We start from the raw sequence: 20,532 nt of genomic DNA, 5'->3' as shown, positions 1-20,532 counted from the left end.
TAAAAATAAATAAACTATTTCTATTTTATTATTTTCAAATAAATAATTTCCTATAAGATCTCAAAATCTGTGCACGAAATGAAGTGAGTTCTTTCATAAAAAAAACCCTTAGTAATAGCATGATTTGAACTTTGAATCTTTCCGATGAAAAGTTGTGAAAGGCTGTTCGAACATATTTTTGCAGGTTTCTTTTTCAGTGTTCAAAATAAAAAAATTAATTTAAAAAAAATAGTTTAGGTTTTTCCTACTTTTTTCTCTGAAGACAAAAAGAATAAGTTTTTTAAATAATAGCCTATATCCATTTTTTTTAATTTGTAAGGTTTTCTCATAGTTTTTGAAAAATGTATACTCAATTTCTAAGAAAACTCAAAATTCAATTATTCTACACAATTTTTTTTTATATTATTATTCATTATGTTTTTAAAAAGTTTAATATTTTTTTTTGTATTTCTAATTATTAAAGTAAAACCAAATAAAATATGATTTTTAGCATATTTTATTAGTGAATAGAATCAATGATTAAAGGTTTACTGAATGATAATCAGTTTTAAAAATTGAACTCGAATAAGGGACACTATTCTCCTCAATAAAGTAATTTTAGAAACGATGGTTAAGAAGTATAAAGCAACCTATATAAAATTTATAGATTTGGAGAAGAAATTTAATAATTATTGAAATGGACTACAGGAAAAGATGAATGCAATCAACATCATGTTTTTATCGTTATGAAAGAGCAGGAATCGACAGCTATTGTCATTAGCTCGATTAAAATTGGTAGCGCTATGAAAAGATGTCATGCCTGACCGGGATTCGAACTCGAAACTCTACTACCTACTCAGCCACGGAAGCCGGCCGAGATAACGTAGCACTTTTAGAAAAAAAGAAAGAAAAATAGGTTCTGATTTAGGTAGGAGTGAGAAACGAATATAGTCTATACTACTGCTTTTTAATTTATAAGCAGAAGAATTAGGAATTGAAATACAAATTTGAGAATAATTATTTGATCCGTAAAAAATTAAAAAATTACTACAATAAAAAACCAATTTCAACTCGCTCACCACCATTGTTATTTACTGCATAAGCGTGTATGAAAAATACTCCACTATACAGCCAACAAAAAGAGTAAATAATAATAAATAGGGTAGAGAAAATGAAGTGAGTTAACAAATTTCGTCTCAAAAGAATAAGAGAGAAAGGTGATAAGTGACTAACTACCTTAGTAGGCCAAATATTAAAAGACCTAGGCTTAATAAATTTGATAATAAACGAATATGTGGACAATAAAGAACTAAAGGAATACAAATATTGATATTTGTAAAACGGTTAACTGACAAATTAGGATGAAGTGATTTTTTAGAGTATTTCAAAACAGAAATGAATGGAGAATAAAACATCAAGCAAATCAAATTAATATGTATCGATAAAAAAACATATTGGATCTTCTGGATTTCTTCGTTTTGTTATTCATCCAGTATCTTGGATCGGAAATTATAAACCGCCATCACATTCTCTCGTTTCATCTCTCTTCTCACTGTAGCCGTTTCTACTTAGATATCCCTAATAGTGTCCCTAATTATCCTTAACTTTGTCTGGGCACCCTTCTTTAGCTTTCTTCCTAATCAACTCCCGATACATTTTCAGTATTGTTCTTAAATCCCTCTTTCTCGTATGTCCGTAACTTTCTTTGACATGCTGTCTTTTCCCTGTCCAATATATCTTTATTTGCAACATCTTTAATGTGTATATAATTATCCATCTAATGATTCGCATTTATTTTTATTATTTCTTTTATAACAATTGATTTTAATTTTGTCACAATCGAAACGTAGATTATTTAATTTTCGTACTAATGTATTTTATAACATGTAGTTAAATGGATATTTAACTTCTCTTCTTAAAATTTCATTTCAAGCCGTCATCCTTTCAAAATACAATAGAATCAATTCGATAGAGTTAAATAAAAAATCAGACTCTAGTTTGCGTTACTTTGACACAGCTTATTAATTCAAATATTTATTAATAGCGTTCTTAACAACAACTGTTGTGGTTTTCTCTACAAATATAAAAATTAATAAACTAAACTAATTACATTAAACCTTTTAAAAATGTGATAATGATGAATTAACAATAAAAAAATGATTTATTTTAGAATAACAGAAATTTTATTTAGAGAAAGCCATGGAAAGGAAAACTTTACAAGTTTTGTAAAAAATGGGGGAATTATTTAGATAATTTGATTCGTATTGCCTTCAGGGAAAAATTAAAACTGAACACTATTTTTTCTAATGTGTAAAAAATACTGACAACGACAAAATTGCACGATGAATAAAATTTGAAGCAAAAAAACTATTTTTATTTTGAAAAAGTTTTTCTTCCCATTTTCTTTACCGAAGAACCGGAGTATTATTCAAAAGAACCATGAATTTATTTACTGACATTGAAAAAAATCTGATGTGGACAACACATACTTCCTTGTACGCCTATTACATTATATTTACACTTTTTTTTTTAAATGAAAAGTACATAAATTTGTTTTTCATTAAAAACTTCTGATTTTTTTGTTTTTTTTATTTGTTAGTGAATTGTTATTCATCGTTAAACATTTTTTACAATCAGAGGTATAAACCTCAATATAAACCTACCCCACCCTTAGCTCACCACAATATTATTACCCCATCCCATCCTTATTACCCCGTCCTTATTATTATTAACCTTAATCAATATATTTAAATAAAAAAATAAAGTTAAAAAAAGGAGATGAAGCCTAACTCGAACCGATGTGCCTTCCCCTTATAAGATCAATATACTAGTATTTCATTAATTAAGATTTCATTTGTCTATAACTCTGGAACCAATGAAAATAAGTACCGCTTATAACATATCGTTGAAAAGCTCTCAATGAGAGCTTATTAGTGCAGTTAAGAAAAAGTCCAAAATCAATTTTTTTGGATTTGGGCTTTTTTGGGGAGTTTTGGTTCAGTTGATTTCAATTAAAAAGGGAGGTGCACAACTAGATGTTACAACAGTCCTAAATCCAAAATTTCAACATCTTTTATGTCGCTGCGACAAAACACTACCATTAAATTTTTCTTTCAATAACTGCATGATTTCATCGGCAGTATGGCATGTTGTACGGTTTTGTTGAAACCATATGTCTTCCATAGCCATGTCATTAATTTTAGGCTCGTGACATGTTTGAAATCATGTCACGATGTCTCTGTACTAACATCGTGAGATGATTGGCATCTCCATCTTCATTTTCGAAGAAGTAAGGTCCAGTCAATTCTCCAGTCCAAAATCCGCAAAAAACCGTGAACCGTCGAGGATGCATACGAACTTCTTCAATCTTTTTTGGATATTCTGATCTCGAAATTCGACAATTTTGTTTACTGATAAAGTTTTGTTTACTAAAGATTATCTTTTTTCGAAAATCGTTATATTGTTATTTTTACAATTTCTACGCGTAGTTCAAGTGTGTACTTTTCCGTGATTTAACTTCAGTGTTAAGTAAGGGTAAATTTTGAATATTAATATAATTTTTTAAACATTTTGAATATCAGAAGAATAATATCCAATAAAAGAAATGAGGATAAAATAGCGGATAGATATACACGTCATCTATGAATACAATGTAATTATTTGTTTAAATTTTTTTTTTTTCTGTAATTCCTAATCAATTTAATCTGAAATATTAAACAACAATTTTCAATAATAAAAGTTTTTTTTTATTTATTCAGCATAATTATTTAAGGTAACTAACATACGCGTAACAACACAGTACGAACAAGATTATAATATTTTCTAGTGATGCCTTACTTTCAGGTATAACTTTACTTACTTAATTAAATTAAAATTAAAACAAACGTCAAAAATTAATTGATTGATTAAATTTTCTAATTAAATCATGCCAGAAATACCTTTGCATGTTCTGGACATTAAGTGTCATTCCTAGTACCATGTACCGACATAACCTATTTGTTTCGTGTCACATCAAACGTCAATTAGCATTCAAATCCTCTTTGTTTTACAAGGGACAGCAGAATAAACATTACCACTTTAAATAAATATATGTCACATTTATCAGAGTAGTTGTTTCATTTCCATTAATCCATCATCCTTTATTCTGTTTCTCTCTCTCACTCTCTCTCTATCTACCTACCTACCTACCTATTTTTGCGCGCGCGCGTGTGTATGATATTTACTTACACTTAGTGTTTAAAGCATTTCTCAGTAACATCTTTTTCTTTTAAAGAGCGTTTAAAACCTACACATTGATAATTTTAGTCAACGGTTTTTGTCGATTGGTTGTAAAGATAAAACGTGAGAAATATCCCCCAACCTAAAATTCTCTCTACACTAAAGCTTAGAATTTTTGTACACGAAACTGTTCAGGCACATTTGAACAAGTAGTTTTGATACTATCGAATATCTTATTGCTAATTATTATGACACAAAATCAATAAACAAATACATGTGAATAAAACAATTAAATCATAATTATTAATCACATTAAACAGCCAAATTATTGCAACAATGCGCGTAATATATTGAATAAATTATTAACACTAATATAAGACATTTTGTAAATTAGGTAGAAAGTACAGAGATATTAACAAATAAACTGTTAATTATTAATTAAAAATCATATATCGTCAGTCAATAATAAAAAAAAACCACTGTTTGGTGTAGTTTACATGATTTTTTAGTTATCAAAAAATTTGATAAAAAAATTTATAATTTATGGGGAACCCCTGTATAAAGTACTGGAGAAATTTAGACTAGAAAATAAAACAAGAGAACTCATCTCACAAATATTAAAAAATACTCAAAAATAAAGTTCCTAAGAGAAATTTCAAAACCTTCCGATAAAGTAAACGGAGGTAAGACAAATTGGTAGGCTTTCACTTCTCCTTTTTAACTGTATACTGGAAAAGATTATTAGAGCATGGAGAAAAAAGAGGAAGAATAACACAAAATAAGCCACAAAGTCAGACTGGGATTCAATAAAAATTTAACGTTTAGTATTCACAGATGATCAGGCTACATGTTAGAGTCAAATGAAATAGCAACGAACTAAATAATCTTACTAAACGTATAAGCAGATAACAGAACTGCAGATCTCGTTCGAGAAAACAGAATTCTTGAGGGACATCAATTGGTTTTGGGAAAATTAACAAAACCGAGAAATTGAAGTACCTAGCGGAGATAATTGAAGTTAACCTCTATGAAAAGAAAGGCATCATCAGGTCAAGATCAGTAAACTGGAACTGGCCTATCAATTAACTGAGAACACCAAAAGTAAAAGAATGAAGAATACTTAGAAAGGTCTTACGACTCATCAAAGACGAGGAAGAATAAGAAAAAATACAATAAAGAACTATACATGAACATAGAGAAAATATCGGATGGAAGCATAAAAAGAAAAATGGCCTTCTATTGTTACCTACAAAGAATGAACCCTAACAGGTTATTTAGGCACTTTAAAAGCCTAAAATCCAATCGCAACTGGATCAGAGAAAATGAAAGAGATGTAGAAGAATTGAAAATAACAATACATCATCAAAGAAGTTTACCGCTGAAAAAGAAATTGCAAAACATCATAGATTTCCAGGAAAACAACAAGAAAACAGAAGTATACCTGGACAGAAAAAAGATAAGAAAAGCACCGAGATATGATGAAGAAAATGTGGAAGAGGAAGAACCTGAAAATTATATTAGTTGAAATAACGTAATCCAGAGAGACTTAAACGAAAAAACAAAAGTCATTGCAAAATGAAAAGGTCTTCAATAAGTGTAGATTACATTAATAAGCACTGTATGAAAGATTATATTAATATCCACTGTGTGATCAGGGGCGGATCCAGCTACTGAATTTGGGGGGCCCGTTGGTGGCAAGGGGTAATATTTTCCTACTTCCTTGTAATTGGGTTGGGTATATAATATTTCATACACTTTTATTGGATACATACTATATTCTTAACTATTTTTAAACACGAAAAATCGTTTAACCAATTTTTAGTTTTGCTGTAAAAAAAGACAAAAAGTATAGGTTTCAGAAAAACCAAAAATTTGCTTACCCTTACGAGGATTCCAGAAGTCAAATTAACTTTAAGCTCGGACTGTATAGTTCTAACAACTTTAATCAAAACTGACATGCAAACAATCAAAATTACATTATAAGATAGGATAAAAAATAATAAGATGATTTAAATTGATCCATGTTTGTTCATTCATTTCAATATTTTTAATTAACCCATTAATCCAAAATCTTACACATTCTATTTCATACAATAATTTATTTACAAAATACATTAAATTCATCTCGATGATTACGCATCTTAGCATACGGATCGTTAACGCGATCTATATCAGTTTTCATGTCTTTATGATTATGCATCAGAGCGAGTGATGCTCTGATGATCGAGTGATAGCCTGTCTTAGGAAAAAAATATATCCACATTAATTACAAGAACTGCAATTGGTTATTTTGAAGTTCAGTATTGGTAAAATGATTCAATTCTTTTCAACTGAGTTTTCAAAATGCAAGGCCTTCGGGCTTTTGGGGTGGCCATAAGGGCCATAGCGCCCCCCTAGCTCCGCCACTGTGTGTGATATTGTATTATTAATTATTACATACATGGCTATTAGTAATTTTCCATTCCTTGTTAGAGTGGGAGGGAAAGGACAGAAATATAAAAAGAGCCGAATTTATGTTCTTTAAGAACCAATAGAAAAAAGAATTTAAATGATGCTTTTAATCAGTGAAAATTCAATCAAAAGAAGATAACTGGATATGTGAATTTAACTTAATAATAAAAATGAGAGGGAGCCAGTTTCTCAGCAATTTCTACCTATAAGAATAGAAAGAAAAGGTAAGGAAGAAGTAAGAGGAGGAACAAGAAAGGAGGAAAAAATCGAAGAATAAAAGGAAAGAAAGGACAGGAAATACAAGGGCGAGATGAGAAGAAGGAGAGGTGTGAAAGTGGAAAGAAATAAAGTGGTGATAAACGAGGGTTGTTATGGTGCAGAAGAAATAGGAGCCATTTTAGAAAATTAATGCTACCGCGCACACGTATATGACGTGCGACTATATTAACGACAATGAATCTAGAAAAAAATAATAACATGCATAACTGATGCTTCTAATAAAAAATACGTTTGTGTTATAAAGCAAAACATTTTAAAATATATTAATTACTGTTATTTACGTAAATATAAAATAATTAAATAAGTGAACACAGCTATACGATATGTTTATTATTAGGGGAAGATATGGTAAAAAGTTTGCATATTGGGATATTATTTACAAAACTTGAAGTTTCAAAACCCCTATAACAAAAAAACACAATTCTGATATTGAAAAATTCCGGAATATTATCCGGGATATTTCAAAAGCCGGTATTTTAATATTGTCTGCTTTTTGTTTGATATTTCCAAAGACGAAGAAGAAACCCTATATCAGAGTAGTTGTTCTACTTACATTAACACCCAGTGTTTCTCAACTTGTGGGCCCGCCCCCGTAGGGGGGGGGGGTTGTGATAACACTAAATGGGGGGGCGCGAACATATCGAAAAGAAGATATTATTAAAAAATGTATCTATTTACTGAAAGAAAAGCGAAACAAAATACATTCTGACATAAATAATAAAATACACATTTACACTGATATAATACACTTATAAATAGGATTGTATCAGCACTACAAAATGTATTTAATAATTAACTTATCAATAGTAAATTAAAAACAAGTTTAATAATTATTAGTGACTCCCTTGGGCCTGTCTTGCAGAGTAAAGTTTTTCGAAGGAAAGTTTAATATTAGGAAAAGACACTCTCTGTTCTTTTTCTATATTTAGCTGAGATCAATATTTTGTCTTCAAAACAGCCACCGCAGAAAATCCGGTTTCGCAAAGGTAGGATGTTGAAAACGATAATAGTATACGAAATTCTCTTGTTTTCAGTACTGAGAACTCATTATTCACCTCTGTTCAAAATTCAAAGAATGATTTATTACTAAATTGTTTTTTGATTTCGCCATTTGCCGTGAAGTTTACGAAGATTACTTCTTCGGCAGTTGAGAAGTATTTCGAAATGGATCACTAACCCACTCGTAATTCAGCAAGAAAATACTTCTTAAAATTCTTTGCCGGCATGGCTAAATGATTTTCAACGGTTACAAAAACAACTTTCACATGATGTTCCTCAACTTTGTAAGTTTTAATACATTCATTCACATTTGTAAACATTTCTTGGTTTTTTGCTTTAAATTTCTGCTCCACAGTTCCAATATTCTACAAAAAGCATTAACATTATCACTCGTTCCAACATATATGTAACTTCTCCTTGGAGTTGAAGATTCAAGGTATTTAATTTATCGAATAATTCGACCGGTTAGCTCAATTCCATCACAAATAAACCATCTCGAAACTTCTCGGCTTCCGATCGGGTTTCCTCTTTTAGAAAAATGGCGATTTCATCTCTTCTTTCATAAACACGTTGCAAAAATTTCCTTCATGATAACCATCTTGCTTCGGAATAAAATAGTAACGCTGAATATACTGCACCCATGTCTTTGCAAAGTGCAGAAAAGATTTTTTATTTTAGGGGGTCTTATTTTTATATAATTTACTACGGTTACAACCGTCGTTAGCACAATATTCAGACCAGGACTCATTTCTTTAGAAGCCAGAGCTTCTCTGTGGATCATGCAATGTGTCCAGAAACACTATGGAGAGTTTGTTTCAGAAGTGCTTGTATACTTTGGAAAATTCCAGACATTGAACGAGCACTACCGATGTAATTTGCGACGCAAATTTTTCACTCTATGTTTGCTTCGTTTATAATATCATTTAAGATAGCAAATAATGCGAATGCTGTTGCTTTGAGTTCTATTGGGTACAGAAAGGTAGTTCTACTGCTGACACACCATCACAAAATAGAACATAGGCAATGAAATGAGCATTTTTATCGCCATCTCTTGCTTCACCAAACTGAATTGAAAACAATTTGTCACGCAACTTCCCGAAAAGCTGGTGCTGTTCATCTTCAGCTATGCCACCGATTCGACGGACAACAGAATCATTTGATAAAGATATGGACTGCAATTTTTTTGGCAAAATTATCTCCAAACATAGTTTCTACAATCTCAATTTCAGCTGGCAAAATAAGCTTTTCACCAACGATGTGAGGCTTTTTACATCTGGCTATTCTATATGAAACTTTGTAAGAGACAAGTAAAACTTTTTCATTCACAAAGTTTTTTTAAAAACTTTGTTTTCTTTTCATATGATTTCAGTCTGAATTCGAAGAATTCTCGGGGTTTGTTAGTTAACATACTCACTATGAAGCGTTTCCAAATGTCGTTTAAGTTTATTAGGTTTCATGCTGTCTGCTGCCAAAAGTTTTGAGCAAATGACACACAGGGACTTTCTTTTTCATTTACTTCAATACTGGTAAACCCAAAATTTAAGTATTCTTGATTTTATTTTCGTAACCACGCTCGTCTGTGTACTTGTTGGTGCTTCACTGTCGTCTAATGCTCGCTTACGCCCACATAAAAATTTATCCATGATTCTGTATAAATCGACTGCCGTAAATATTTAATGGCGTGAATTGCAATTAACATGCAAATTACAACATACACATTCACGATAGATTCTATGTCGGTAGAAGGATCGACTTGACTGAGACTGACTGAAATTGAACGAGGTGCATCATTTATACACGTTTGAGCCAGATGGTCGCGCAGACGTTCCACAATGTTCGAACCAAAAATCGGAACTTCTCGCGAAGCTTCGAGAATGTCCGATATGGTGGACGTAAGACAGAGAGCAATAGAGAGGCATCGATTCTGGTTTTGTCAATGCAGCGGATCGGTGTTGCCAAATAACAATAAATTTACTTATTCTTGATAATTTGTAAGGTTTGTAATTAAGGTCGTAGTGTAGCTTTAACCTCAAAATACATTATTATTGTATGAGAGGGGATTGCGATGAAATTTATAATTGAAAATTGGGACTCAAACATTGAAAGGTTGAGAAACGCTTCAGCCATTATTCATTAGCCTTCACTTTCTCTCTCTCTCTCTCTCTCTCTCTCTCTCTCTCTCTCTCTCTCTCTCTCTCTCTCTCTCTCTCTCTCTCTCTGTGTGTGTGTGTGTGTGTGTGTGTGTGTGTGTGATATTTGCTTACACTTATTGTTGAAACTGTTCCCAATAATAATTTTTTCTTTTAAAGAGCATCCAAAACCAACATATTGTAAATTTTAGTCAACAGATTTTTGTCGATTTGATGTAAAGATATATCTCTCCGATCCGAGCCGATCTTAATGAAATTTGGTACGATGATTTGTGTATATAAGACATTGATGGTATTTAATTTTGATGAAAAGGGTAAAGAGACATAGGCTTCCTTACAGCAAGGGCTTATAAGACCCATATTTTTAAATTTCAATATAAATTAATTCCTTTAGGTAACTAAAATACTTTCTGATGATGTTTGGTTTAATCAAACTTCCCCGCCATAAAGCAATGAGGGGAGAAAACATTTTCTTTTATCGTCTCTATATTCAAAGTCACATCCTTTTACTAATTACTTGTAGATAATTCCATTATCAATATATATAACCAAAATATCATTTTGGTTATATATTTGATCAATTTCATTCGGTGATGAGGGATTAATTGTTGTTTTCTTTCTTCGGTCAATTATCGTTTTTCTTAATAACTTCAAACGAGTTTAATCGATTTTCATGAAATTTTGTATATTAATTTCTTAATATTCATTCTGATGAGAGTAGGAAAGTAGGTTAAAAATAATTTTTACTATTTATTTTATATTGTGTAACTATCCAAAGTTACAGTTAAATTTAGTACGAATACATATTTACTTTATCTGTCGTTAGAATTTCTGGGTGCTACAATTTATTTTCCGTACAGGTTCTGTGTGCAATTTTAAAAATTATGTAAAGAAAGGCGATCTTAGAAAAGATAACCTTGCTTTTCAATAAAAAGATTACGAAAAAATTTTTTACATCCATGATTAACATTTTTAAAACAAAATATTTTTGTTTTTTCAAAAACACAAAAATATTACGCGTTATATGTAAAAACTCCTCTTTTTAATAGGTAAAAGAATTTCTGGCCACGACAACAGTATGCAAAGATAGAACAAAAATTTGGAATAAAAATTTGGAAAGGTAATTTTTCTTTTATAAAAATTTTGTTTTTCTATTTCATTGCCGCCCCGGTCATTAAAAGCGATTAAAGGGCAATTTTCCGTTGACATTTCCTTTCCACTCCTTTTCCTTTCTTTCTTTCTCTCTTGCTTCTTTCTTATCCTTATTTTCCCTCTTATTCCGCTCCTATTACGGCCTTTGCGACATGTTACAAACCGCAACCGTAACCCAATGGGAACCTTTTGCCGATGGGTGAATGGCTCTAAATTGAACAATGTAAACGTTGAAAAATGGCTCTGAATGAACAATCGAACACGATCTTCTCTGGGCACCTAGGTGAACGCAGTGGTATTTAGCTTAGCTTCTGGACGCGTAGGCTCTGCAGGGTCGGTTCTATATTTCCCTCACACTTTGGAAACAAAATTTGTAGTCCTTAAATTTTTCCTTTGATGGCTGGTGGTCCATCTGAAAAAAACCACCACTTCTATTCTAATAAAAAACCTCTTACTCAGCGTAGTCTGACGAGAATTAAGACTCTATTGAACAAAATAGTTTAAATGGTGATACATCCGGTCTACAACATAAATATCAGATTTGTAGTTCTTCGAAATAAACAGACAGTAACTGGTTCAAGTGGGTTCCCGAAAACGTCAGGAAATTAACAGCCGAATCAACTGACCGAGACGTTTAGTGATGTGACTCACACAAATATGGGAGGTACAAACATAAGTACGGTATGCCATAAAACCTTGAATACCAGCCGAGGAGTAATTTTTTTCCGGGACCTTCTGGAGATTGACGTTAGTGAAATTGCCGATGAGCTTCGTTCCCAAGGATTTGTAGGTCAGAGCGTCATGGAGGGACCTACTCTCTCCCTTATAATTACGTTCAGCCTTACTGTACCACCGAAGAAAATAGAAGTAGGTTATCTGTCACTTAGGGTACGACGATTCATCCCCAACCCACAGCGATGTTTCCAGTGTCAAGGGTATGACCACATTACTACAACTTGCTTAAAAACTGAGGTAAGTGCTCGATGTGCTAAAAAAGGTCACAGCGACACTTACTGCCAAGAGGAATAAAAATGTACTAACTGTGGTGGATCACATTCGGCTCGCTCATGAGATTGCCCGTTTTTTAAAGAAGAGAAGCAATTTTCAAAATTTGTACCGAGCAAAAGCTCTCTTTTCGGCCGCATGTAGAAAATGCAAAAAAAAGACGATGAACTCCCAAAACCTGGTTAAATCAGATATCTCTTTTGCCATCGCTACATCAGAACAAGCCCCTACAAATGCGGATAGTCAACAACGTGGATCCTGCAGTGATTTAAGAAAGCTTGTTCCGGTGTTATCTGATCAAGTTTCTTCGCTCACGCCACTATTTTAGAGTTAACCAGAAAGATCATGAAGTCGGTAGTTGCAGTTAGGTAAACTACAATTGGTGGGATCCCTTCAAAAGGTTTTGTCTTTTTCGAACAAGTGTCGATGCAGCTGGCGGTAAGCCATCTAATAAGCTAATATTTTTGTGGGTTCCCTTAGGGTTTAAGGGAACCCAAGAAATATTCCTTCTGGGTTATCCTCTCTGACGTACTATTTTTCAAAATTTACCTTCCATCACCTCGTATGCTAGAAGATATGGTTGAGGATCCTCCCGACACCAGACCATCTGAGTTTATTAAAATTAAAAATTCCAAGAAGAAAAACCGGATGACCTGTAATTAATTTTATTCACGTGATACAGTCTGTAAAATGAACATAAATTTAATCCAGTGGAATGTTCGTGATCTATGATTTTGCCTGAAAGATATAAAGGTCTTAGTAAAAGATAATGACCCATTAATAATGCGTCTCCAGGAGACCCACCTTCGATGCCAGGATTATTTTCATATCCCTGGCTATCAAGTTCTTCGTTACGATTGTCCTACGGCGAATAGAGTTAGTTCATGGTGATGTGGCGTTTGACAAATTGATGAATACGCTAAAGAATTCCCACATGCTGACACATCTTCGGGATTCTGCTTTAAGATATCTTCTGTCTGTGTACAATAAAATATTCTGTAACCGTGTTTTTCAAGCAAATTGAGTAGACTCTTTCGTAATCCCTGTACTAAAAGAAAGAAAATTCAAATCCCTCCAAGTACCACCCTATAATTTTAACGAGCTCAGTGTGCAAATTATTGGAGAGGAGAGATTAGTTGACAGAAAACCTATTTGGTTCCTGGAGAGGAACTCCCTCGTCGCTAACAATGCAACTTTAGGCAGGGCAGATCATCCATTAATCACGTGGCAACTTTGAAGCGGAGATTCGGAACTCCTTTCTATGCCGATGTCGCTTTATGGCTTTATTCTTTAACATCAAAAAGACATACGATACTAACTAGCGAAGGGGTATTCTGAATACAGTGAAGAAGTGGGAACTGGGAGGAGATATGCTGGTCTTCATTCGTAATTTCCTTAGCGAGCAGATCTTTTTGTATGTGTAGAAAATGTTATCTGACAACTTACCGTTGGAAAATGAGTACCGCAGGAGAGTGTCTTAAGTGTTATTACGTTTTCTGTGGTTATAAATGCATAGTTCATTGTGTACAGAAACCTGCAAGATGTTCACTTTACGTTGACAATTTCTCCATTTCTGTTTTATGTATATCTTCTACCACTGCAGAACAACAGAATACTCTATCTGTATAGAGTATCAGAATACTCTAACTGTAGTCTAACACCACTGTAGACTCAGGCTGACTATTCCTGAGATGTGTGGTTAATTGAACGTTAACCAACAAAGTACACCGGTATCCGCTGTTTAGTATTTAAATCCGTATAAAAGCAACTAATCTCCACTAGGAATAGAACGTTATACGGTTATGTTTATACGGATTTAAATACTAGATACCGGTGTTCTTTGGTGGTCGGGTTTCAGTTAATCACACATCTCAGGAACGGTCGACCTGAGAATGTACAAGACTACATTTCATTTACATTCATACTTATCATCCTCATTCATCCTCTGAAGTAATACCTTACGGTGGTTCCGGAGGTTAAACAGGAAAAAAGGTAAAAATAGAATAGTACCTTCGACTTCGAAAATCAGCTGTTAAAGAAGAGATTTGCGACGATGAGTTGACCACTAGACGAGACCGGTGGGCTAAAGTGACAAATGGCAACGATAAACTATATTTATTAGATTAAACCGAAACTAAAAAGTTTAAGCTGACATCCCTGACAGAAAATAACAGCTATTCAAAATGAATTTCCGTAAAATCTCATTTCTTTAAAATCTCATTTGTTTATTTCAAAATTTTGGCTCTGCATAAATCGTATACAAAGAAAGAGTAACGTGCTGTGATAAGATTTTTTCCCGAAGGTGTAAATTCATTAGCAAATATTAAAACTGGGTGGTAAAAAGTGTATAAATAAGGAAACGTTTATTAAGTGTCACCGATTTTCAACGTAATGCAAGACTGATGTAAGTTTCTACTGCCGTTTTGTAAAATATCATTAATCTTCTTCACAAGGATGTACGAATAAGAATTAATCTAAAGTAATCGCTGGAAAGTTGCTGAAAGTTTTTGTTAGAGAATCGGCTGTGTCCAGTCCATTACCCGTGATAAACAGAAAAAACGGGTGGGTTTTGAGACATCCGACTCAAAAACATAGACATCCAAATTTGCACGGAACCTAAAGACGATTTTTAGCGGAAGGTAAAATAGGTTTTAGGTCGCACAACATCTTGTGACGAAACTCTTGATTCATTTTGAACTGAAATTCAAACATCAGAGATAGAATGTTCCCATTCCTGATGGAGTTCACCCACAAGGAAATAATTCAAAACCTATAGTGCTAATACTGCTTAATAGCAGAATTTTTAACGAATACATATTAAATTAAAGTAGATAAACTATCATTTTTTATTTAGATTTATTATTAAGGTTACATTACTTAGCTTACATGACAAAGGTAAATTATGTTATTAGACCAGTTATCTATAATATTTATATGACGTAAACAACACTAGATGTACTTTAAACTGCTTGTTTCTTGACATATGACGTAAGTGCTAGAAAATAAATGGATGAAAATTTAAAATAATTATATTACCGAAGGGTAAATAATATCCTTACACACAATAATAATAAAAAAATATTAAAACAAGTTTTGTAAAGTGAGGAGTTTAGGCCAAGTGTAGAAACTGGCGGTAGCGAAACCAGTTTTATATACGTATATAATAGGAACTGATGATAATATTAAATTGAAGTGGTTGTTATCCAACTAAACTTATCCATCCGATGATCCTTTTACACCCTATACATACTTAATGGTTTTTTAAGTTAGAAAAAACGGGGTAAAAAATATAAGGGTAAGTTGAAAGTTACTCCAAATAACGATTTTCGATCACAGGGTGATGGTGAAAAGGGAATGTTTGTGTTGGCAACAACTGGGGTTTCTTATTGACAATAATGGAGTTATGGAAAAGGAGGGGGAGGGCTTCTGTGTGTTTTATCATCATTTTGGTTATTTCAATTCGTGAGAAGATTTTATAACGCTACACTTTAAAGTTGTCACTATTTAAAAAAAACATTTTTTTTAAATATTGAAGTAACAATTATTTTCTTCCAAAAGTACTTATTTATCAGAAAAATTGGCAAAAAATAAAATTAATTATTAAAAATAAAACTAAGCATTTTTCATTCCGTAAAAAAATTCACAATATATTATTCCCTATCTACAATTCATGCGAAATTTTGGGAAATGCGAATTTTTGGGAAAATTTTGAGATGCGAAATTTTAAGAAATAATTTGATAACAAAGTATTTACTTTAACAAGCATCCAACTAGCTTGGTTTTCCAGCTATACGTCATTTTGGATTTTTTAATAAAATATCTTACCTCGATATGAATTTAAATATTTCTTTAAAAAAATAAATTTTTAGTTTTTTTTAAATAAATTTCAAAATGGCAGACATTCAAATATTTTAATCCTTAATATCTTAGCGTAACTTATATGTATGTATGTATGTAAGTCCGTATCTCGCGTAACTCAAAAACGATTTGCCGTTGATGTTAAAATTTTGGATATAGAACTGTTGTAACGTGTAGTTGTGCACCTCCCCTTTTGATTGCAATCGACTAAACTAAAGGTGTCCAAAAAAGCCCAAAATTCAAAAGAATTTTGATTTTAGACTTTTTTTTAACTGCAGTAATAAGCCCTCATTGAGAGCTTTTCAACGATGTATTGGTTCCAGAGTTATAGCCAAATGAAATTTTAATTAATGAAATATTTGGATCTTGTAAGGGGAAGGCACATCGGTCATCCGATGTGCCTTCCCCTTAGACACAATCAGACTTCATCTCCTTCTTTTCTTTTTTTTTTTTTTTAAATTTAAATATAATAATTTATTCATTATTACTAACCTCTCATTGTAAAATTTTTTTACGATGAATAATAATTCAATAATAACAAAAAAAATAAATATGATTGGTGAAACATCTGATTACTCGTTTTTGTTTTTATTTTATTGTTGGTTACATCATAATAATTAAAAAACATAGTATTAGATACATATAAGACATACATTTATTCAAAGAGTAATCCTAAGTATTTAGGATTAGAATCCTAGAGTATTCAAAGGGACTTTACTTTATCCTAATATTTCAAAAAAGATTGTTAAATTAATATTTGTATAAATATTTGATGTTAATAACTAATATTTTAGCAATTGTGTAACTGTTCAGTTTATTAAAGAATTGGAGGATCGTATCATACTTTTAAATATGTTTAAATGAAGTGCAGCAAAAAATGTGAATATAATTAGGCGTAAAAGGAAGTCATGAGGTGTCCACATCACATTTTTATGAATATAAATACCATTTTAAATAACCGAGTTATAACATGAAATGTTTTTTAAGTATTTTGTGCCTCCTCTCATTTCCTCTGGATATATTCATTTCCTATAAATATATATCTTGAATGATTTTTATATAACGACACTTCCTCATGATCTAGAAAATTGAAAATGAAAATATCAGTCCACCCTGGGGAGTTAAAAAAAAAAGTTTATACTATAAAAAACCTTTTGTAAGAAAATTTATTTAGGTATAAAATTATTTTTTTTTAAAAAAGTTTTAATTTAAAAAAAATAAATTTTCGTTGAGGAATTAATTTTTGTATTCATGTTCTAATTCTGATCATGTATTTCCCGAGCAAAGCCGCGACGGGAAATGCTAATTTAAAAATAAAATTAAAAAATATAAACTGAAGAATAATAAAACTAATCTAAAAAAAATAGCGAAAATTTAGATATTTTGAATTTTGCAACACAAAAGTAAGTTGTTGGTAAGTGTTCTACATTTTAAATAAGAAAAAGATTTATTCTTTTTAAAACCACAATTGACTAGTGTTATTTTTTCACTACTAATTTTCTAAATTCATTTTAATTATTTAAGTTTGTTTGATTAAATATTTAACAATGTGTTTTTAATTATAAATCCCAAGAAAATATTTTAAATTATTATTTTATCAAACAAAAAAATGAGGTAAAAACATTTTCTATGAATTTATAAATAAAATCAAAAAATCGAAATTTTCGCTTATTTTTTAAAATTAGTTTTATTATTATTTTTTAGTTTAGATTTTTTTAACTTTATTTTTAAACTTGCATTTCTCGTCGCGGCTTTACTTGGGAAATAAATGATCAGAATTTGAACATGAATACAAAAATTAATTCCTCAATAAAAAATGTATTTTATTTTTATAATTACAAAGAATTAGTAATTAATTATTCAGAAATACAAAAGTATCTTAAAAAGAAATGGACACAAATAATATGATATGTTCAAGAGTTGAAAAAAGATAGAAAGGTGACCGGTCAGAACTAGCTTCACTCACCCTTCCCGTTTAGCCAGGGGGTGTCCCCTTATGTTCATTAAACTATGCTTGTGAGAAAAATAATGATAAATAAAAACTAAAGCCTATTCAATTTGTCAGTGTATTGTAACTTCTTCAAAGAAGCAATTTGGTTTTTAGATTTCCCGTCGAGGTTTTGTTCTCGAAATACATATCAGAATTACATCATAATGTTACCAAAGAAACAATTTCGTACAGATTGATTCAATGGCAGTGCAATAAAACAGCAAAAGTGTAAAAAGCAATTTGTGTGTTTTTACCCTTTAAAATATTAAAATTCAAAAAACCCGAATTGTTTTTAGATATTTAAAGAGTGTTTGCATGCCCAAATTGCACACACTAATTGCAAATATTTTTTATCTCACTTAATATAGTAGGAAATGGAGAAAATTTTCAATGATTGGTCGAAATTTTTTTTTCTTTTCTTCATCCCTTTCAAGATCGAATAACATCTTCCAACGTTTCGTCATTGAGTACTGAATGTTTCCGGTTAAATCTCTGATTGTAAAAAGAGCCAGTTCCTCTACAGTTATTTATCAAACGATGAACTAAAATTTATTTGGTATATTCTTACCCGGATACTGCAATTGGAAAGCTTCTTGCCAAGAAACAAAAAATGTAGTTGTTAATTAATTTTCCGCAATAATAATCCTTTATTCCGTGTTCAAAACCATTTTTTCTTAATAAAGCACACACATAACCATATTCAGTGCTGCCAACCTCTTCATCCGAAATTATTGTATTAACTTTACTAAAAAGTCATTTTCTTGGGTTGCATTAAAAAAAAAAAAACACCCAGTTTACCTCATTTGTGTGGATCGGAAACTTATACTTTGGTAGGATTATCAAACACAGTTATCGTTTGAGAAAATGGTAGCGGTGAATAAACGGGATATGAGAGGAAAGAGCGCCTAGAAAACTTTTAAATATAGGAAAAACTCTGACAACAAATTTGATATAGTTTCATGGCATTAGTTATTTAGTTGAGCAACTTGCACTACTACTATGCTTATGAAGACAAAAAAAATTTGGTTAAAAATATTCAAAGAAATAAAAAGATAGCTTTTTGATTTTTGGGAAAGGGAAGAATTTGAGGGCGATTTTATTTTAATGGTAAAATAAGAAGAATATACTAAACTTAATATACTAAAGTGGGGTGTTGTTAGAAATATTTTGAAAAAATTGACCCCAAAGTAATTACCTACCCCGTCTGGAGATAGTGACCTCAAACTTTTGCCAAAAATTACCCAAAATCGGTTTAGCCAGTCAAAAGTTATTAAGTTTCAATTACGTATATACGTACGAACGTTACCCCCTTCATATTTTTTGTTTTTTGGGATACGTGGGTCATGAAACCGAGAAATCGAGAAATGCAGAATACCATACCCCAGTATTTGACTGATTATTATCATACTTTTCGTCTTGCAGTATAGATCTAAAGCTATGATGATAAAAAAGTAGTTTTTAGCCGATACTGGCTGAGTGCCTAACCAAAATCTTATTGACCTATCCCAGGGTCACCTTGTATAAAAATAAAACAAAAGTATCATCAAAATCGGTGCATTTGATTTTAAATAAATGCTGTACATATATAGAAGAAAATTATGTATGACAAGTAAGTTTACGAGTTCTGGCGTTGTGCTGTCCAGGTACCGATTGAAAATACTATTGGATCATCTCTAATAAATCAAAAAGAAAAAAAATCATGAAAATCAAGTCAAGTCGTTTCACTGAACTCGAGATACATATGTCGAAATGTTGGAGATGTGTTATGTAGTAAGCATTATCGAATTTTAACCTAGAATTAGAATCGATGCGTAAGAGCGGCAGATTCATAATAGAATTGTTAAAGGTTCGAATTTTAATGACACCGTAACAAAAAAAATAAATAATAAATCTCGTAAAAATTGTGAGAATACTGGTTGAGGGCGAATTCTGAAAAAGGCCTTGTCCATTAGTTTCAACTTTGACATGCTATGAAATATATCTGAGCAATTGAATATATTTAGTGGAAGGTATTGAATCTAATAAATCACTCTTTTGATTTATCGGTCTTATTTTTAGAATTTGTAAACTTAAGGTGAATTAACATTCTCAATTTTAATGTATGATTTTACCGTTGCAATATAAAAAAAAAATTATGTTGATTTATCTTTATACTGATTCCTACAATATACTCAACTGCGCATGATTTCTTCAGTGTGTCAAGCTGATGACGTCATTCAATGCCAGTACGGTCAATAGCATTTACTATAAATAATGTACATACATTAGGTAATGATTCAACCCGCCCATCCTTCTGTCTTTAACAGTTCATTACCATATTAAATACATCATCTATCAGCAAAAGCAAGGCAACCCTGTATGTGAGACCTATTATGTGCTTAGATTATATAGGTAAACCTGCCTACACTCATAATTAAACATTACTATTATGACAGATGTTTTGATATAAGT

The sequence above is a fragment of the Lycorma delicatula genome, chromosome 1 (assembly GCF_047948215.1).
Source record: "Lycorma delicatula isolate Av1 chromosome 1, ASM4794821v1, whole genome shotgun sequence".
Lineage (NCBI taxonomy): Eukaryota > Metazoa > Arthropoda > Insecta > Hemiptera > Fulgoridae > Lycorma > Lycorma delicatula.
Note: the sequence above shows the minus strand (reverse complement) of the source record.